General features: G+C 34.8%; 1 protein-coding gene across 48 annotated transcripts in view; it reads right to left on the bottom strand.

The window, feature by feature from the left end:
* Positions 1–21,813, bottom strand: part of NRXN1 (neurexin 1) — a 1,114,986-nt gene that overhangs the window by 259,865 nt on the left and 833,308 nt on the right. The window lies entirely within an intron of this gene.

Here is a 21,813-nt window from a genome sequence, read left to right as displayed (position 1 = left end):
AGAACTAGACCAGGTAACACTCAGAATACACACATTATTAAGGAGAAAGAAAAAAATAAAAGAGAAATCAGTAAACACACAAATCTTCCCATTGACAAGGTTCCCTTTCTGAGCTTCCTTTCACTTTACTTCTGATTTTCTTCTCATATTATGTGCTTCAGGTAATTCTGCACATTTTCTTCTCCTGAAGAGAAGCCATCACCAGAAGAAAAAGCCATGAGGTCTTTTTAGAGAGAAGCAATTCACAAATACTGTTAGGCAGGGAGGCAGTCAACAAGCATTTACTGAATCCCTAGCCCCCTAAGCACTGTACTAGGTGCTTAGAACTGAGTCCCTCCTGCTATTCAGTTGGAAGGATGGAAAAGCTATGACTTCTAGTATTAGCACTGACCTAGTTAAGCCATGAATAAAGAATTAAAAGGTTTTCATCTTCCATTTCACAAGTTAAGAAAACAAAACCAGAAACCTTGATATATGTTTTTCAGCCCAATGCATTATGGTTTCATATATGTTTCAGCTCTTATTGAAATTTTTTAGCTCAATTTCTTTTGGTCTAGAAAGTTAAAAAATGTCCAAGTCAACAACTCAGTAAGAAATTTAGAAAGTTTCCAAACAACTCAGTTTTGGAAACTTTTTAGTTCAGCATTTCCCAAACTCTTTGCTATTGACATTTTAGGCTAGAAAATTCTTTCTTGGAAGGAGCAGGGGCCTTTCCTGTGAATTTTAGAGTGTTTAATGGCATGCCTGGCCTCGACTCATTAGATGCCTGTTATCACCTCTCCCACCGAGTGGTGACAACCAAAAATGTCTTCAGACATTGTCAAATATACCCTGGCAGCAACATAATTTCTGAGTGAAAACTATCTAGGCCTAAACTTCACCTAACACATAACTGTATTAGATGGATAGCGTGAAAGGATGGCATATAAGGGTCTGGAAATAGAATGACATTAAACTTAAAATAATAAGCCTTTTTCCTAAAGGTATTTTTATTCACCTTGTACATAACATTGAGAAAACATCACTTGTCCAATATCAAAAATTGGGGACCTTAAAGCAATACACCCCTGGTCTTCCCAAATCACTGCTCTGGCTTGCTTTAGTCTGTAACATTAAGGCTCTGTTTCCCAGAAAGTCCAGAGCTAAGACATACAGGTTGCTTTCAGTTCTTCAGAGGCAAGGAAACTAAGAAAAGTGGTAATCATAAGAACATCACACATAAAAAGAAAGGCAAGAGTAAACAGAGTTTCTGTTCTTAAAAGAAACAGTGGGAAAAAAGAGAAGACATACATTATCATTTCAAAGCAATTTATGTTAACAATAATTGGGCAAAAGACATTGTTTTTAGTTGTGTTCTTGCAGAAGTAATGTCAAATTTACTTGAAAGTTAGATTTTTAGAAAATTTTAGATTCAGGGAGTACATGTGCTTGTTACATGGATATTACTTGTGTAATGGCGGGGATTGGGTTTCTTGTGCACCCATCACCCAAATGTTGAACATTATACCCAATAGGTAATTTTTCAACTCTCATTCCCCTCCCACCATCCTCCCTTTTGGAGTTTCCAGTGTCTGTCATCTCCAGAAAATCAGATAACTTAAAAGGTTTCATGCACGTTAAATAGTTAATAGTTGTTTTATTACACCAAAGGAAAAATGAAAAACTGTTTTTCCCAAAACAGCATAAATGTTTATTTTCTGTATGTTTACTTTGCTGTCCCATTTCTATAATATAGAAAAGTATATTATTTGAATAGCTAAATATATTTATCATAAATATATTAGATTTATATAAATATAGTAAATATATCTTTTACTTTGGGATGTAAACAGAGCTAAAATATTATATTCTCAAAAGCCCCAAAATAGTCCTTAAAAATCATTGAATTAATGTGGTTATTTAATCTTGCTCAGCAATTTGATGCAAATGCCTAAATACAAAAAGTGGTTTAGTAGGTACTACAAAGGAAGGAAGAAGGAAGGAAAAGGCTTAATACTCTAGAATGTTTCCTGAAAATCAGAAAACAAGTAGTATTAAATTGTAGCTAAACTAACTAACTAACTCTCTCTCTCTCTCTCCTCCTCTCCCTCCCTCCCTCCCTCTCTGTCACACACAAAAACACACACCACAACCCTGATTAAATACCTGTTGGAAGGAAGGAAGGAAGCATATGAGGCAGCATGGAAGACAGAAAGAGAGTGACAACCTCAAGAGACATCATTGACTTGAGTTCTAGTCCTATGATGGATTTCAGAAAGTCGTCATAATCTCTTTAAGCCTCAGTTTCTCATATGTAAAATTTGAGGGTTTACTAGAAGATACATGTATTCTCTTCAATTTAAACAGTCCCTGATTCATAGTGTGTTTCAGATTAGGGTAGTAGGAGGAAGATTCTGAGTTTCACAATCTAAGAAAAATTAAATGATCTAAGTTACATTCAAAAATCGATATGAGCTGCAATTCTGAGAACAACTTGGCCAGCTAGCCCGAATATTTTTGGCAACGCCAGCAACAGATTGGCTGGATGGCACTGCACAAGAGAATCTTTTTAACACAGTCTGCTCAATCTGGTCTATCCAATGTTCTGCTTGGGATAACTTTAAATTTGGGTTGACTTAGAACTTGTCCTTGGTATCTCACTGGCTGTTAAGAGGACAGTCCATGATAAATGTCATCTTCATTAAAAGTCCATTCTTGACAACTTTTTCATGCTACTTTTGTTCTACAATACCACATATAATTTGAGACATACTGCCCACAAAACAGAACCTACAGAAGGTTGGAAACAATATTCTATTCTCTCTTTCAGAGACATGTAACATTAAACAGGGTTCAAAGGGAATGCATTAGAAGTTTACAGAGGAATTTGGATTACAAATGGTTCACAGGAACAGTAAGTACTTTTTTTTGGCTTACTAGCTAGAAGTGGGACATAAGGTAAACAAGCTATGAGTAGATTTCTATAGAGGTAAAACACCTCATGTTACATATCACCACACCCCTGCTGTATAATACATACCATAAAGTATTATTACAAGATTTAAATATTTACATCAAGGTTTGCCAATGAAAAGAGCTTTGAGAACCATGTTAGCTTGTAGCTGCCAAAGACACAAGTAACAGCAGTAGTTGGAATCAGGCAGTAGTCTGGGGAAAATGGGGAATCCAAGAACAAAGCCATGTATGAATTTCTCCCTGTCTTCCATTTCAAAGTGCTCTTTGTAAAGAGAAATACCTAACAATGCTTGAGAACAGTTTATATTTATAATTGTAATAAAAAAGAAAATACTGAAGACTGTATTTTTAGGTGTCTTAGTTCAAAGGAGCAAAACACATTGTCATCCTAATCAGAAAAGACATTTAAGATAACAACTGGAGAAAAGTAGCTTTAGAAATAAGTAGGAAACATGTCATAAGATATTTTAATAATGTCAAGCAGCTATTTGCACAAAAATACGGAGCTGCTCCACATTTCAGTACATCTTCCAGGGAGACGGTAGTAGATATGAGTAGGTAAACATCCCTAACCTGTCTAGTCACATCAGCATATTAGCCACAGAGAAACAAGATACATAAATTCTGGGACCACCTAAAGTGATTTGTTGATCAGCTCTGTGCGTAATTACTGCTTTTGTTTAATTACTTTTAATTACCTGTTTTTCTTTTGTCCTTATGCCCTGAGGTGAGTTTTTCATCAGTAATGGGCATGATTTTATGAATATCACATGCAAACAAGCAAATTAGACCCACTGAACTTGGGAAACCATTTTTCCCCTTCCCTTCTCTAAAGGTTAGCTGCTATTTTCTGAAAATGATATTGATTCTATGGTAACATGCACAAAGGCACTAATCAGGAGAACAGGAGCTTTTGTGAATTCAGTAAAGCTTATAAAGTACCTCATTATAACATGCTACCAATCTATGACCCCAATAATAGCAGTCCCAAAATTATAAATAAATTAGATGTTTAAATTGTTACCCTTTTTTAATACTACATAGTATAACACTCATTATAATTTCCAGAAGAGCTCTTAAAGAAAAAAAATGTGCAGAATGAAAATTGAAAAGCAGCAGCTGCTTAGGGGTGCTTAACCTAGAGCTAGACGTCCAGGCAGATCGAAACTGCCTGCTGCTCCTCCTTCCCTTTTCCTATACTGCCTACAAATAATCGGTTTGATTTTTCATACCACGATTTTGATTAAGAACTGTGTCATTATTTCTGGGTAATTAACAGTTTTTATTATTTTCAGTTTAAAGCAATTATTGCCAAAAGGAATTTTTAATTTTAATATTTATTTATTTAGAGACAGGCTCTCACTGTGTTGTCCAGGCTGGCTGGAGTGCAGTGGTTCAATCAGACCTCACTGTAGTCTTGAACTCCTGGGCTCAAGCAATCCTCCTGCCTCAGCCTCCTGAGTAGCTAAGAATACAGGGCGGTGCCCCCACATCTGGCTAATTTTTAAAAAAAATTTTGTAGAGATACGGTCTTGCTGTGCTGCCCAGGCTGGTCTTGAACTCCTGACTTCAAGGAATTCTCCTGCCTCAGCCTCCCAAAGTTCTGGGATTACAGGGGTGAGCCACTGTGCCAGGCTCAATTTTTGTTTTTAATGATAATAGCTAATTCTGGTGAGAATCCTTGAAGCAAAACTCTCACACCTTGCTAGTGCTCCAGCATGTATAATCCCCTGTTATAGCCTGAATGTGTCCCCCAGAATATGTGTGTTGGATACTTAATCCCCAGTGTAACAGTGTTGGGAGATGGTGCCTAATGGGAGGTGTTTAGATAATGAGAGCTCTAACCTCAAAAATGGATTAACACTGCTATATAAAGAGCTTTGGGGAGAAGGGTTCTGCCCCTCTGCTCTTCTGCCTTATGAGGAAAAGGATTCCTTCCCTCTGGGGGATACAGCACTCGAGGCCCCATCCTAAAGCAGAGACCAAACCCTTACCATCAGACACCAGATGCTGGAGCTTTGGTCTTGGACTTGCCAGCCTCTAGAACCATGAGGAAAATAATACTATTCTTTATAAACTACCTGGTTTTAGGTATTCTGTTATAGCAGCAAAAATGGACTAGAGACATCTCCTTTTAAAAGTCTTGCATGCACTGATAATTGTTGATGTGGTAAATTGAATTAAATAAAAGAATCTAAAATGACTGTTTTAATTTTTTTAAAAACAGTTTTTCATTGACAGGTGTTCAAAACAGCATTATTTTTAACTTTTGGGTTTGTGTAGTAAATTAATTAGGGGTTTTCTTTTATATTTGTGTTTTCCAATTTTTCTTTAAGGAGGATTTAGTATTTATAATTACAATAATTTTTAGAAAAACATTCTCATTTAACCATGAAAAGATTTTTAAGGTATTCACAATAACGTATTATAGCTCAGTAGCTTTAACACATTTCTTTCTACATGTACATGACATAAGTGCATGAGGATATTTACTGAAGGATAGAAAGAGAAGTCTTAACTATCTTGAAAACATGAAACAATTTAACGGTGAATTTAAAAAAAACCTTTGTATTGCAATTAATTGACAAATAAAATATTTAGACATGGGCTTTAGGTTCCTCTGAGGCAAAAAAATACCCTGTTTATTAATTTTTTCTCCCCTGCTCCTTGCTGTTGTAGAATATATGAACATGGTCTTATAATAGGTTCAGAACCATGGATAGCAGATCCATGCTTTTAGGTAGATGCGGCATTATCTTAAGAGACAAAGTATCTGCTGATCTTCAGTCTGCTTTGTAGTGGCCTCGTTATGAGGGCAAATCAGTTACCTTCTCTGGGCCTCCTTTGCCTCACTGGTAAAGCAATTCATTGCCTTGCCTTTCCAATAGGGGAAAATTAGATTAAATAAATTTTGGGCATTTACAGCTGAGGACTAGGACTTTTTTTTAATCGTTCTGATACACAAATAAATATGCTCTGACATTATTCCACGGATGAGTTTTACTTTTTTTGTTTACTTGAATGAGAATAATGGATAAGAAAAACATTTTCAATAAGGTTAATTTATCAGTATATCTACTTCCCTATTGTCTTCAGTCCATAGTTCTAGTAATGAGCGCACCACAAAATTGATAATTCCATCAGATTATCATGGAAAACGAGCATTGTTGTATGAACTGTTTTTGTGACTACTGCAAAGGTCAGGAACAGGTCTGCTTTGAAAACTTCAGATAAAGATAGTTTTTAAAAAGTTCCTTAACACACAGTCCTAGGAGTATGCTATTAATTTTTCAACTTAAAAAACTAAGGTTTCCATATCTTTTGGTAGCTTCAAGGGAAAGGAAAAAAAAATGCCTTCACATTCCTAATTATTTTGAAATATTTTTCATTGGTTACTACTTCTTAAAAATTCATTATCCTTTTTTTTTTTTTTTTTTTACTTTTAGATTTTATCAAAACCATATAGCTATTTCCTCTCTGATTGACAAATAAAGCCACTATGGGTTTGGCACAAAATCTAGAATATGGTAGACTCTCAATAAATGTTAGATCCTCTTTTTCTTCTCTCCTAATCTTTCCTATTTCTATGAGATACATTTCATAAGATTTTAAATGTGGCATTCATCTTCTAGATCAAAAAATATATCATTTAATGGAAAAGAATAAAGTTTAAAATCCTAGATTAGTGTCTGCGGGTGTTGGTAAAGCTGAATGGCTCCCACGTTTTGGATAATCTCCTTCAATTTTTCTTCTCATATTTTTCCTTGAATTTGCCACTTTCTTTCAAAAGCCAAGGCTCTCAATATGTTTGGATTCTCTGTTAAGTTTTACTGTTTATTCAATGGAGCCATGAATTCAAATTTGTCCACATAAATTTGACCTCCTAATGCTACACGTTGTTACTGGATTTCTGTTGTTTCTCTTTTAAGTGGCCCTGGTTGTCTTAAAACCTGCTCATTCCTTCTTCAAGCTGTCGCCATCCTCTACACTTGCTGGAAATTCACAATCATGAATATTATACAGGGAGATACAATAAAAATCTATGTCTTTATAATAGAGTCAACAGGTATAAAAAGAAAGTTATTTCAAATAAAAAGTTTAATATTCTACATTTCATAATTATTGGGAAGCTTTGAGAGTCGATCCCAGGAATTCTCTTATCACATTATTCATTGTGGAGAAAAAGTTCAGTAAAGTAAATATAGTAATTAGAGCTCATGCAAGACCATCAGATGGTAAAACATCTAAATGATCTCACTAGAAGGCTGTTTATAGCAAGGGAAAATAAAATATCGTTCTAACAATGTATACATACCATAGAGAGAATGATATTGAGTCTAAACCTCCAATTAAGTATAGGCATTAAGGACTCACATCATTAGAAATATGCTGTGACTTTTGTTTCAGCCAATTATAGAAGGAAGTTAGAGCTAAGAATTTCTTGAAAGGTGATTTTAGATGTGAGTGAAGAGGAAAAGACAGGAAATAAAGCTATCATTTATTTTTTGTCTTAGGACAACACTGAAAATTTGTCAGAAGCATCTGCTCCTTAAATAACACAATTGAATAAAAATTGGCATCTGAGGTTTGAAAGTTAATTTCAAAGGTTTATTATACCACAGGGTTCATATTTAGCAGCTGTCAATTTGTTACCGACAACTGTAATAAAATTCAGCAAAACTTGAAATCTTCCCTTGCCAAAGAGACAGCTGTTTCTGAATGTTGGAGATTTGGGGAGTTTTTTTTTTAAGCCAACCTCTATTTGAAAAAGACCTCAGTTTTATTTATCAAAAAAGTCATTTGATGATAAAATATTGATACTCTTTAACTGTGTTTGTAAAAAATATATATTTTTTAAATGTGGGATTTTGTTGTTCTTGCTGATTCAATATTTGTAGACAGTGTTTCAACCTGGGTAATGTGGACCCTCCATGGGATATCTGGCAATATCTAAAAGTGTTTCTGTTTGTCACAACTAGATACTATTGGCATCTAGTGTGCAAAGACCAGGGATGCTGCTAAACATTCAATAAAATGCAGGACAGCTCCCACAACAAAGGATTATTTGGCTCAACATTTAAATTGTAACAATCTTGAGAAAATTTGTTTTAAGGAAACTGATACAATGGATTTAGATTAAAGATTAGTTTGCATTTACAGATTTTCTAAACCATGGTTTTCACCTGGTGGGGAGCTGCAGGCAGGCACCGGCTGTGCTTTAAGTAAGTGTTATTTGAACAACAGAGTAAAACTCCTTAGCTGGAAATTATAGCAAGTACATTTGCACTGATGTAATTAAGTTTGTGTCAGTTACACTGAATATATTTCTATGTATAACATTTTGTAACTGTGCTATAAAAATAAATCTGCAAAAAGTTCGACAGGAAGTTTCTTTAGGTAGTAATTGTTTTCTACAGATGCATTAGCTAATATTCTACACAGACTCCATAATTCATATTAAACAAAATCTTGAATATTGTTTTACTCCTACCTTTTACCCCATTATTTTCTCAACTTGACAATACTAATAAGCAAATCTATATTTTCAAACAATATCTCTAGATCACACATTCCTTAAATAATTATTTTAAGTATGCTACATAACCAAAACAGACATTTTCGGGGCCAAAATAAGGACCAGGGATCCACATTTTGTTCGATGTCTACTCTCTTTCAGTCATTGAGAAAAGTACTTTTTATTTAATACCAATTTACTTCAATAAAAATGTCACCTAACTTATAAAAATACTTAAAGAGAGAGTACTATTTAACCCATGAAAAATAAAAGAACAGAATGAGACAGCTGCAAAATCAAATGTATTTAGGTGTTTTAGCTAAAAGTATGCATTATTCCAATAAAATTACATTTTGCAAATAATATTACTAAGAAGAAATTTAAAGAAAACATACTCCACTATCATAATGGTGATTTTCATTTAAATTAGAAACACATTTCAAAATTCATGACCTTGGAAACTCTCATTTCATTTGAGCCTCCAGAGTAGTGTGCTGTCTCTCTCTGTCTCTCTGTCTCTCTCAATCTTTTAATTTAACAAATATTTATATAGCATTTACAATATACTTGATAATTGTAGAAATATTTTACAAGTATTAACTCCTGATGACCCTATAATGTAGGCACACATATTATCGACATTTTGCCTACAGTGGAACTGAGTCATGCAGGGATTAAGTAATTGGCCAAGGTCCCATAGCTAGTAAGTGACAGAGGTAGGATTTGAATTAAGGAAGTCTGGTTCCAAAAGCCTTCCTCTTTAGCTCCACGTAGGTGGCCTCCCCTCTTCATTACATAGTATTACACCTTTTATTTATCTCGAACTTGCCCAGGTAGTGTGACCTTGGAGGAGACCTATGTGAAAGGTTTCAAGTCAAGTCAAAGCCTATGGGAAAGTGATGGGGAGAATGAGAGAAACTGAATGATCTCACCAGCTAATCCATCCATGGAGGTGCTTTGTTCAGAAATCTCTTAGAATTAGAAGTACAAACATAGTTAGATCTGAGTTGAATGCATCTGATCTATAACTTCCATTTGTTTATGGCACACATTTTATATCACTGACAATTTCTTTTTTCGCTACAAGGAGAGGCAGTATAGAATGGTGTTTAAGAGCACAAACTCAAGAGTTAAATCTCCTGGGTTCCGTTTCCAGATTTAACTTGCTATTACCATCTTTGTATTGTATCTCTTGAATGGTGAACAGAGAAAATATGATGTAGTCAAGAAGTTCTCTCCTTCCTGAGCACACTGTCAGATCACACTTCCCCACTTCTTCCTAACTGGGGCCATGTCATTAGTTTTCACCAATAACGTAAGAGTAGAAATAAATGCATGATACCTGAAACCTCAGATGCGTTGTGAGCCAGTGTACTTTGTCTTTGCTCTTGTTCCTGCCTTGTCTAGCATCTGGATGCAGAAGATCTGGATGCAGTGAAAGACTCAAAGGCCTAAATGATGGTGGAATCACAATATGGGAGGAGTCTGCATCCTTGAATCATCACAGGGATTAAAGCCTCCACCCTGATACTGAACTATATTTGACTGTACAATAAACATTTATACTAACTCACTGAAATTTTGCGTTATTTCTTACAACAACTAGCTTTTATTATACTACTATGACTGCACATCATTCATGTGACCAAAATGGTCACTCTTTTAAACTTCAAATTACCTTGGTTTAAAATAGTTTTACTCAGTGTGTGTTCCTCTTCAAAAGAGCTTTGATAAGCCTCATTACCTATAAATACTTTTCTGTATAGTTCCAAATGTTAAAATAACTTAGTAGAGATGCAGATATTTATAGCAGTTAAATACTGATTTATAAAACCACACAATACTAGTACAAATGATGGAAAAACTCATAAACTAAGTAAAACATATTGAAACTATCTGCCAGAAAACCTGCATTTTCCACGATTTGAATGGGCCACTTTAATGAACAGAACAAATAAAATGGCTCTTGTGGCCATAACTCTCACAAGGAAAATTATTTCTGATAACAATACCATCCTTTTCTGTAAATGTATACTACTGTCAACTAACAAGGGAATCTTTACTTTGCTACATCATTACCAAATTGGTAAAGAAATCTAAGTCTTCATGTCAACATTTCAAGAAGGGCTCCCTAAAGCTTGTAAATTGTCAAAGATATCAGATTTTAAAGGATATGAACCTCTTAAAAAGTACTTGGATGAAATGTTATGTTCAGAATCTCAAATATGAATTCATTGTGTTCTTGTTAGAAGTTACATCATCAGGGTCCTGAGCTGGTGCTGGTTCAGTCCCAAGGAAAAGAGGAAACTTGTGTATTACTCAGCCCTGGCAGATTAGTAGATTCTTCTGTAACCTTTTCATCACCAAACGTCTCAACGAATTTAAAAACTAAAGATTATTTATTGATTTGGCCAGGTTCCTTGTAATCTTGACAGTAAGAAGCTCAGAAAAATTTCCTTTGCTGTCCATCATGTATGCTTTACTCAAAGGCCGAAAAGATATTGAAGGCTTCTTCTGAACTTTCATTTAACCAGCGGAATTTGTAAGGGTATAATATTCATATATTTTATTGAGGAGATATAAGCAATATCTCTTAACATGTAGTTTTTAATTGACTATTAATATACACAATCTTTTAAAAATTTCAAAATGACTCAACCCAAATTATTTAGAATATGATTTATTTCAAAACATTTTTAAAATTCCTTCCTTCCACAATTGTTTATTTTGTCTATCCAGTTTTGTAATAAATGCTATATATATAAAGATGGTTCCTGGCATTAAACAACATCTGCAAAACAGTGAGCAGGAACGAGATATTTCTAGAGGTAAGTAAGGTCCACTAAAACAACATAAAATCATAGTTAATAACATCATAAAGTCAATGGCTGATTCTATGTTTTAAAATCAGACAAACAAACCAATAAAGATCACACCTAAAACATGTGCAACTGTATAGCATAAAGGAGTTCAGAATGAGAGTCAACCAAATTATTGCGATCATGAATATTACACATCCTGAGAAACAGGAACTGTCATAGCAGTTTTGACCACATGTTCACATACTCAAGTTGGATAAAAGGAAAAGTCTAAAATCTTGGCACACCAAGGTAAAAAGGTGGATATATATTTAATTAACATTTAAAACAAATTTTCCCATTTCTCCACAAAGAGCTCATTTTTTAAATCTTAAGGTTTAGTGAAGAAGAGATTTCAAGCCCACTGCAAAATGAATAACATTCTTTTATTATGCTGTTGATCTCCAAATATGCAAATGCCTTTTTCTTTAAAAAAAAATAGTGGTAGTTTGAAATCAGGTAGCATGATGCCTCCAGCTTTGTTCTTTTTGTTTAGGGTTGTCTTGGCTATAAGGAGCTCTTTTTTGGATCCATATAAAATTTAAAGCAGAGTTTTTTTCTAATTCTGTGAAGAAAGTCAATGGTAGCTTCATGGGGATGGCACTGAATCTATACATTACTTTGGGCAGTATGGCCATTTTCGCAATATTGATTCTTCTTATCCATGAGCATGGTTCCATTTGCGTCCTCTCTTATTTCCTTGAGCAGTGGTTTGTAGTTCTCCTTGAAGAGGTCCTTCACATCCCTTGTAAGTTGGATTCCTAGGTATTTTATTCTCTTTGTGGCAATTGTGAATGGGAGTTCACTCATGATTTGGCACTTTGTTTGTCTACTGCTGGTGTATTAGAATGCTTGTGATTTTTGCACATTGATTTTGTATCCTGAGACTTTGCTGAAATTGCTTATTAACTTAAGGAGATTTTGAGCTAAGATGATGGGGTTTTCTAAATATACAAACATGTCATCTGCAAACAGAGAAAATTTGACTTCCTCTCTTCCTATTTGAATACCCTATGTTTCTTTCTCTTGCCTGACTGCCCTGGCCAGAAGTTCCAACACTATATTGAGTAAGAGTACAAGGCTACAGTAACAAAACCATCTTGATACTGATACCAAAACAGATATATAGAACAATGGAACAGAATGGAGGCCTCAGAAATAACACCGCACATCTACAACCATTTGATCTTTGACAAACCTGACAAAAACAAGCAACGGGGAAAGGATTCCCTATTTAGTAAATGGTGTTGGGAAAACTGGCTAGCCATATGCAGAAAACTGAAACTGGATCCCTTCCTTATACCTTATACAAAAATTAACTCAAGATGGATTAAAGACTTAAATGTAAGACCTAAAACCATAAAAACCCTACAAGAAAACCTAGGCAACACCATTCAGGACATAAGCATGGGCAAAAACTTCATAACTAAAACACTAAAAGCAATGGCAACAAATGCCAAAATTGACAAATGGGATCTAATTAAACTAAACAGCTTCTGCATAGCAAAATAAACTATTATTAGAGTGAATAGGTAACCTACAGAATGGGAGAAAATTTTTGCAAGCTATCCAGCTGACAAATAGCTAATATCCAGAATCTACAAGGAACTTAAACAAATTTACAAGAAAAAAAAAAAAAACATCAAAAAGTGGACGAAGAATATGAACAGACACTTCTCAAAAGAAGGTATTTATGTGGCCAACAAACATATTTTAAAAAGCTCATCATCACTGGTCATTAGAAAAATGCAAATCAACACCACAATGAGATACCATCTCATGCCAGTCAGAACAGCAATCATTGAAAAGTCAGCAAACAACAGATGCTGGAGAGGATGTGGAGAAATAGGATCGCTCTTACACTGTTTTTGGGAGTGTAAATTAGTTCAACCATTGTGGAAGACAGTGTGGCGATTCCTCAAGGATCTAGAGCCAGAAATATCATTTGACCCAGCAATCCCATTACTGGGTATATACCCAAAGGATTATAAATCATTCTACTATAAAGACACATGCACACGTATGTTTATTGCAGCACTGTTCACAATAGCAAAGACTTGGAACCAACCCAAATGATCATCAATGATAGAGTGGATAAAGAAAATGTGGCACATATACACAATGGAATATTATGAAGTCATAAAAAGAATTAGTTCATGTCCTTTCCAGGGACATGGATGAAGCTGGAAACCATCATTCTCAGGAAACTAACACAGGGACAGAAAACCAAACACTCCATGTTTTCACTCATAAGTGGGAGTTGAACAATGAGAACACATGGACACAGGGAGGGGAATATCACACACCTGAGCCTGCTGGGGGTTGGGGGGTAGGGGAGGGATAGCATTAGGAAAAATACCTCATGTAGATGACAGGTTAATGGGTGCAGCAAACCACCATGGCACACATATACTTATGTAACAAACCTGCATGTTCTGCACATGTATCCAAGAACTTAAAGTATAATAATTAAAAAAGTGGTAAAATAAAATGAAAATCAAAGTATTTCTTAGCTAGTATAATTTCATATTATGTGTAAGGCCATAGCAAAATAAATCAGTATATCTTGGTGGCAAATGATCAATTGACAAAGCCTTCCAGAATGAGTCATCTCAAAACTGGTAAGAAGGAAGTCACTCAGTACAAGCAGGAAGGGAATATGGATTTGACAGAGTATTCAAACTACACCGAAGCTTAAACGCCACTTTACTGTTCATTTTATATACAATAGATCTGAACTCTAAGAGGCCTGCAATCATTTAAAGTTATTGAATTAATTTATCAATAGATTTTAAGCAATAATTTGGTTGAGTCTCATTCTGAACTCCTTCATGCTATACAGTTTGCACATGGATGATACTCAGATGAAGTATTCTGATTGACTTTTCTACATTTCACAAATCAAACTCAAACAATATACAATCATCTTGAATGAAGTGGTATGAGATTAGTAGCAAAAGGCTGAAAGAATCAGAAATGAGTTCTAATACTATGTCATTGATAAACAATGGACCTTTTAACTTCAGGATACTAATTTTGAAAATGGAGACACTACATTCTGTTCAACTATTGGGACTATAAAGAAACTAGACTAAGATCATGAAAATGGTAAATATCATAAGTTATTATCTCCAATTATCACAGGAAAGTTTGCAATTAAATACCATTTTCCTTAAAAGAGTAAGAATATATTTCAACTATGAAAAGTTTTTTCTATATATGTATTTTTTTCTTAAAGTGGAGGTACAATTACACTACATAAATTAGTTGAGAATGCCACACCAAATATGGTATATGCTTTTCTCAGGGATGCATAAAAGTTTCTTCTTGGGTGTGTTCTAACTTCAAAGAGAATTTTGTCTGAAATATATAGGACACTTTTACATCTCAAGCATATAGGCAATCATCATAAAAAAGTTATTTAGTTTCTAGTATTAACTAAGGCTTCATTTGATAGCTTAATGGTATCTTTAAAATAAAAACAAAACATTGCCATTTTCTGTTGATTTAGCCTCTCTTCTTTGAAAGTCTCCAAGCCCCATTATTACACCTTCTAACTTTTTTTTTCTTTTTTTTTTTTTGAGACGGAGTTTCACTCTTGTTGCCTAGGCTAGAGTGCAATGGCGTGATCTTGGCTCATGGCAACCTCCACCTCCCAAGTTCAAGCGATTCTCCTGCCTCAGCCTTCTGAGTAGCTGGGACTACAGGCATGAGCCACCATGGCCGGCTAATTTTGTATTTTTAGTAGAGACGGGGTTTTTTCCATGTTGGTCAGGCTGGTCTCAAACTCCCGACTGCAGGTGATCCACCTGCCTTGGCCTCCCAAAGGGCTGGGATTACAGGCATGAGCCACCACACCCGGCCTACACCTCCTAACATTTTAAAGTGTTAACACAATTCTTTTATTTACAAACCTTTTATTTTGAAATACAGAATCACAGAAAGTTGTGAAAATGTACCAGAAATTCTTGTGTGTCCTTCACTCAGTTTCTTTCTTTGAGACGGAGTCTCACTCTGTGGCCCAGGCTGGAGTGCACTGGCGTGATCTCAGCTCACTGTAACCTCCGCCTCCCAGGTTCAAGCTTTTCTCCTGCCTCAGCCTCCTAGGTAGCTGGGATTACAGGCACATGCCATCATGCTCAGCTAATTGTTATTTTTTTTTTTTTAGTAGAGACGGGGTTTCACTATGTTGGCCAGGCTGATCTCTAACTCCTGACCTCAAATGATCCACCTGCCTCAGCCTCCCAAAGTTTTGGGAACACAGGTGTGAGCCACCATGACCGGCAATTTCTTACAATGATAATATCCTGTCTAGCTATAGTACAATATCTAAATTAGGAAATTGACTTTGGTCTAGAGATTATTCCGACTTCACTGGTTTTACATGTACTCATTTGTGTGTTTGTATAGTTATAGGTAGTTTTATCATATGTGTAGATATATGTGGCCACCACCACTGTTAAAATACAGAACTGATTCCATCATCATAAGGATCCCTCTTGCTACCTCTCTTTGGCTTACACAACCCCTCTCCCCACTCCATTCTTGAGACTTGTCAAATCAATAATCTATTCTCCATCTCTATAATTTTGCCATTTCAAGAATGTCTTGTAACTGGAATCATATTTATGTAACTTTTTCTGTTGGACTTTTTCATTCAGCATAGTTCCCCTGAGATCCATCTAAGTTGTTGTGTGTATCAATAGTTTATTCCTTTTTATTGTTGCATAGTATTCCATGGCATACCAGGTAATATGTTATACACTGTGCATAACACATTTTAATACATGTATTAACTTAATACAGTGTTATTAACTCTGGAAACAAATTTTTGTTTGTGTTTCTTCAAACATACAGCTTCTAAAACTGAAAATATTGGCTAGGAAGACATATCTAAATTATAAAGAACCAATTGTTCATATGCTGTATAAAAATGTTTGGAATAAGAGGCCATACTTTTATAAAGTTTTTTTTTTAAGTCCTAAAAAGAGGATTTTATCTAAAATAGAATGCAGCTTCGAAGTTCTAAAAATATTATATATCCTATTGAGTAGCTCAGTTTGTAGCTGGAAGAATTGTGCCTGTATCCCAGAAGGTCTTATAAATAATTTATTCAATTTCAGTATTTAATTTAATTCATTTACAAATGAGATGAGGTTAGATTATTCAGTGTAATAAGAAATCTGTTAGAGAAAATAGTATTTTTCAGAGTTGATTATTATAGTATCATTTTCTTTAAAGCATGAAATGCATCTTTTAAAATATTGATTATAGACTATAATGTAACTTTGCTGTAATTACAATACTTGTCTTTCAGATACGTCCTGAAAATAGTTTGATTAAACAAATTAGTGAACATCCATTCAATAAAATACTATGTAGCAATTTATAATGATGATAAAGATATACAATTTAATGACATGGGGATGTATTCCTTAGATGTTAGTAATTTGCATAGCAGGTTACAAAATAGTTTACACAATATAATTATATTTTTGTAAAATGATACCTATATATCCACACAGGCATACAAATCGGAAGAATATATACTTTTTTGGGGGGGGCGGTGGGGGACAGAGTCCTGCCCTGTCACCCAGGCTAGAGTGTAGTGGTGCAATCTCTGCTCACTGCAACCTCCTCCTCCCAGGTTCAAATGATTCTTGTGCCTCAGCCTCCTGAGTAGCTGGGATTACAGACATGCATCACCACTCCCGGCTAATTTTTTCGTATTTTTTAGTAGAGACAAGGTTTCGCCATGTTGGCCAGACTGGTCTCAAAATCTTGGCCTCAAGTCATCCGCTCCCATCGGCAGGCTGGGATTAGAGGTGCTGGGATTACAGGCGTGAGCCACCCGCCCAACAGGAAGAATACGTACTAATTGTGTAGTAAAATACATATTTTTAAAGGGGCATTCTGGGCTACTGTTGTGTATATTACTCTTTAAACCCTTTAAAATAGTCTTGAACTCAATCTGACAAGATTACTGTTCTCATGTAAGAACAGTATTTTCCTTTTACTACAGGGTCAATATTCTTGCACAATAGTATTGCATTCCTTTACTTATTCAGCTGTACCTAATTAGTTAACAAGTTCACTTTAATTATTTTCATAAAAATAATTCCATTTTTGATGACCCTTCCATATCCTCATCATCAATAAAAACAGCAGTCACATAGTACTGATTAAAGAAATGACTTCAAAATTAAAACTACAAAAATAAAGGCTTCAATATCATAGTTTCTCTAAATGTATCAAATTCAGCTGTTAAATATATTTAGAGCCTACGAGCGTTCTGGTATTGTCCCACTCACATCTTATGATTTCTTTTTCCTTTACTTTTTACCAAACAAAGCTGCTGTGTTATCATTTAGGCATTTATAATTTATACCTGCTTCTTATTTTACAACAACTTTCAGTGATATTTATAAACTGTGGCATATTAGTGATTGCTATTATGTATAACCTTGGGTAGACTTCTGGCAGGGCTTCTCTTCTGCTCTCTCTCCTGCCACTACTGGCAGCATATACAAATTGTTAAATTGCCCTGAGTAAAGCTTTATTGTGCCACTAATATCTAATTTTCTTTTGAATTAAAAACTACCTTTCATATATTAAGCATCAGGATTAGTACTTCAAAGATATCCATTATAAAATTTCTCAATTAATAAGATACTCATAGAAAAATGGGGTCAATTATTGGCATAATTATATTCTTTTAATATTTTATATCCATTACCATTCTGTGGTCACAAAACTATCTCAAGGACATACTGTCTTTTAATTTGGAAAAAAAAAAGTTGAGCAATTTGAAAGTGGTTGTATGAACTAATTACAGAAAACAAATGTGAATCCTACACTGTTGATAATGACTATTACACTACTATTACTCCTTACCGTAACAGCTAATGCTTGTGTAGTAGTAATTACCATCAATTACCATCTATCTGTTATGTAATTTAACTCCTTTTGTCTTAACTACAACCCTATGAGTTAAGTGACTTGCCCACCAATTTACTGGCTTACCCTTTGGTCATCAGATAGGGGAACTACAACTCAGACCCAGGTGGTCTGGTTCTGATTACATAATGGTAAAATGGTTATTACAGAAATTTATCTGAATATGGACTACTTTGTGACTAATATTCACTTGAATTTTGTGTCCCCAATGCTTCCTTCATATTCAATCTTACCCGTGCCTATACTAATCATCAACAGTTTAGCTTGAGAGCTGCAGCAGTTGACTAGTTTTCCAACAGCTAAACAGAAGATTCTGGCTATTTATATGAGCATTCTCTTAATGCTTTACTATATTATGAACTGACCCTAAGGGCTAAATATTATTTACAAATCCCAGAATACAAATTCATAAATTCTAGCTATTTTTATGCCAACGTGGACTGCGAATTTGCTTTGAATTATATTAAAAGTTCAAAAACTTTAAAGTTCTTTACCCCCCTGATTCCCCAACTTCAAAATGTATTAGCTGTTACAATTCATACATGGACTAGCATTCTAAAGATGTGACAGTTCCCTTTGAAAGATAATGTTTGGAAGTCTCAAGACTTGAATTCCAGTGTCATCTTTGCTCTATGATGCTGGATAAGTTACTTAAACTCTCTGGGTTTTATTTAATTCCTCTGGAAATTTAAACATAATTTCTATGAGAATGGACTTTTCTAAGATATTTTTACAAGAATCTAAGATGAATTAGAGATTCACTTAATGATGACTGTCTGAAGGAACATGCATGAACTGGTCTAATTTAGAGATTTCTTTGAGTGATCTGTCATTTTTCTCTCCTCTTTGTTCAAATTAAAGAACAACAACAGATAACTTTAAGTATTTTTATACTTCCTAAAAACAACTTTAACTGACAGAGTGAAAGGTATAAAACTTCACCCTGTAATCAATTTGAGGCCATCTTTAGACAGAACAAAATTAATACGGCCCTGTAGATGAAAGATTTACACAGATTGATTTTCTGTGCCCATTAACAGAGCAACTGGATAATCTGTGGTAGTCTTTTACACTTGAGCAGTTAAAACCTCAGATATATCCTGGACTGAAGATTGGTCAGCAGTTCTTTTCTGGTCCATGAATAATTAAAATCATTCTTATTCTGTATTCTATAAGTATGCAGAGAATGCAAGATTTGAACCATATACATTCCCCTGGAGAAGCTGCTTGGGTCCAAGCGAACCTCATCAGTGATCACTTCAAAGATCAATTCTTCATGTCCACAGCATCATGTTTAAATGATTGTGTGTGATCCAGCTGCTTCTTGTCTCCTTGTTGCTTCATGCATGATCTTTACTCATGATCTAACAAACTATAGTGCTTCAATAGTAATTCTGCATTTTGTGCTAAATTTTAACATTGATTACCATTTTATAGGCTAATAGGCTGTTATTGTGCATATTTATTATAACACTTTTTTCTTTTCCTATCAATAACAGTGCTTTGCTTAGATAATGAGAAGCAATAATCTCTTTAAAATATTTACAAGTCTATTCATCATGGGAAAAAAATAATCTTACAAAGACAGCCTCCTCCACTGGCATTGCTTTTGATTGTCACTCTCCTCCCTCTTCCCAAGCCAGGCATTTCCATAATTGCATCTTATCTTGTTGTATAGACTGAGAAACTGGCAATAACTATGCCTGGGCAACTGTTTTTTGAGGAAACACACAAATACTACCTGATAATGTGATTATATGCAATGATCTAACTTGCTCTTACTTTTAGGACTATTAATAATATTAATGATTTTAAAATATAATGTTATCATAGTTTCTGATTCTGATTGTAGAGTGAGAAGAAAGAAATGTAAAGGTAGAATATAATAATAGTAATATTGTCTGTACTTAATTCCTTGGATGGCCTTTCTTTTTTTGTTTGTTTTATTTTTTATTTTTTAATTTTACTTTAAGTTCTGGGGTACATGCACAGGATGTGCAGGTTTGTTACATATGTAAACGTGTGCCATGGTGATTTGCTGCACCTATCAACCTATCACCTAGGTATTAGGCCCAACATGCATAAACTATTTTTCCTGATGGTCTCCCTACCCCTGACCACCCCCACAGGTCTCAGGGTGTGTTGTTCCCCTCCCTATGTCTATGTGCTGTCATTGTTCAGCTCCCACTTATAAGTGAATGTTCTTAGATATACTCTCTTACTAATCTGTGTAAGGTAGATTCACTCCCTGAAGTCACTCATGGGGTTCTAATTTCTATAGCTGAGAAATGCCTTTTAGATGCCCTTGTTCTATCATGCAAAAACACTGTTACTTATTAGAATTCCAGAAAAGTTTCCTAAACACCATCAAAAATTGCATGGCAAAGAACATGTTTGTACCTCATCAAATTTTATTTATGTTTTGATTATCTAATGTGCTAGTCATGTTTGTGACTCTCTACACCAAATGATTTCCCATGTTTTCTTTCTACCATGCACCATCCTTATCATTAAGGAACACAAATACATTTAATATCAATGCAATCAGTGTAGAAGTGAGGCAATATGACACACAGTATAATACAGGCAGATATACAGTTATATATTTATCAACATGTCCCATAGATAACATATATCTATATTCCTTCAACTAATAAGATTTGTTTAATATTGCCATTTATTATCCCATATTTCTATTTTAAAATGTTATGCAGCCATAAAAACAAATGAGATCATGTCTTTTGCAGGAATATGGATGGAGCTGGAGGCCATTTTTCTCAGCAAACTAATGCAGGAACAGAAAACCAAATACTGCATGTTCTCACTTATTAGCGGGAGCTAAATGATGAGAACTTACGAACGCAAAGAAGGAAACAACAGACACTGAGATCTACTTGAGGGTGGAGGGTGGGAGGAAGGAGTGGAGAAAAAAGACAACTGTCGGGTACTGGGCTTAACAGCTTGGTGATTAAATGATCTGTCCAAGAAACCCACATGGCTTGAGTTTACCTATGTAACAAATCTTCACATGTACCCCCAAACCTAAAATAAAAGTTTAAAAATATATCAAATGTTGGGATAATATGTACAGAGTCTCCTAGCAAACTTTTTTTCAGAAAATTATAGTCCACTTTTTGATGAAGGTGATTTCAAAGGAAACTATACTTGAGTTCAGCTGCCAAATCTTTGTTTTTTTTTTAGACGCATAACAGTTCAAGTACCATTCTCTCTTATTTTGTCACCTGGGAAAGAGGTCAAAAGCACAGTGGGACACTTTACGGGGAACCTGAGAGTCTTAAGACCCATTCTTACATGCCATTAGCATATCAACTGATCATGAACATTTAAATTTGGTAGTTTTAGGAACTTAGTTTCCTTTTCCTAAAATGAAGACTTTGGATTAGTCTCTGAAGCAACTTTCTGCTCGAAATGATGATGAATCCGAATCACCTTTTCATTCGCTTGAAATGTAATGATGTTTTTGATGTCTATGTTACAGAGATTGAAGTAACGCCTCTTTCCCCTTTT

The sequence above is a fragment of the Pan paniscus genome, chromosome 12, assembly GCF_029289425.2.
Source record: "Pan paniscus chromosome 12, NHGRI_mPanPan1-v2.0_pri, whole genome shotgun sequence".
Classification (NCBI taxonomy): Eukaryota; Metazoa; Chordata; class Mammalia; order Primates; family Hominidae; genus Pan; species Pan paniscus.
This window is presented reverse-complemented; position numbering and strand designations above follow the sequence as displayed.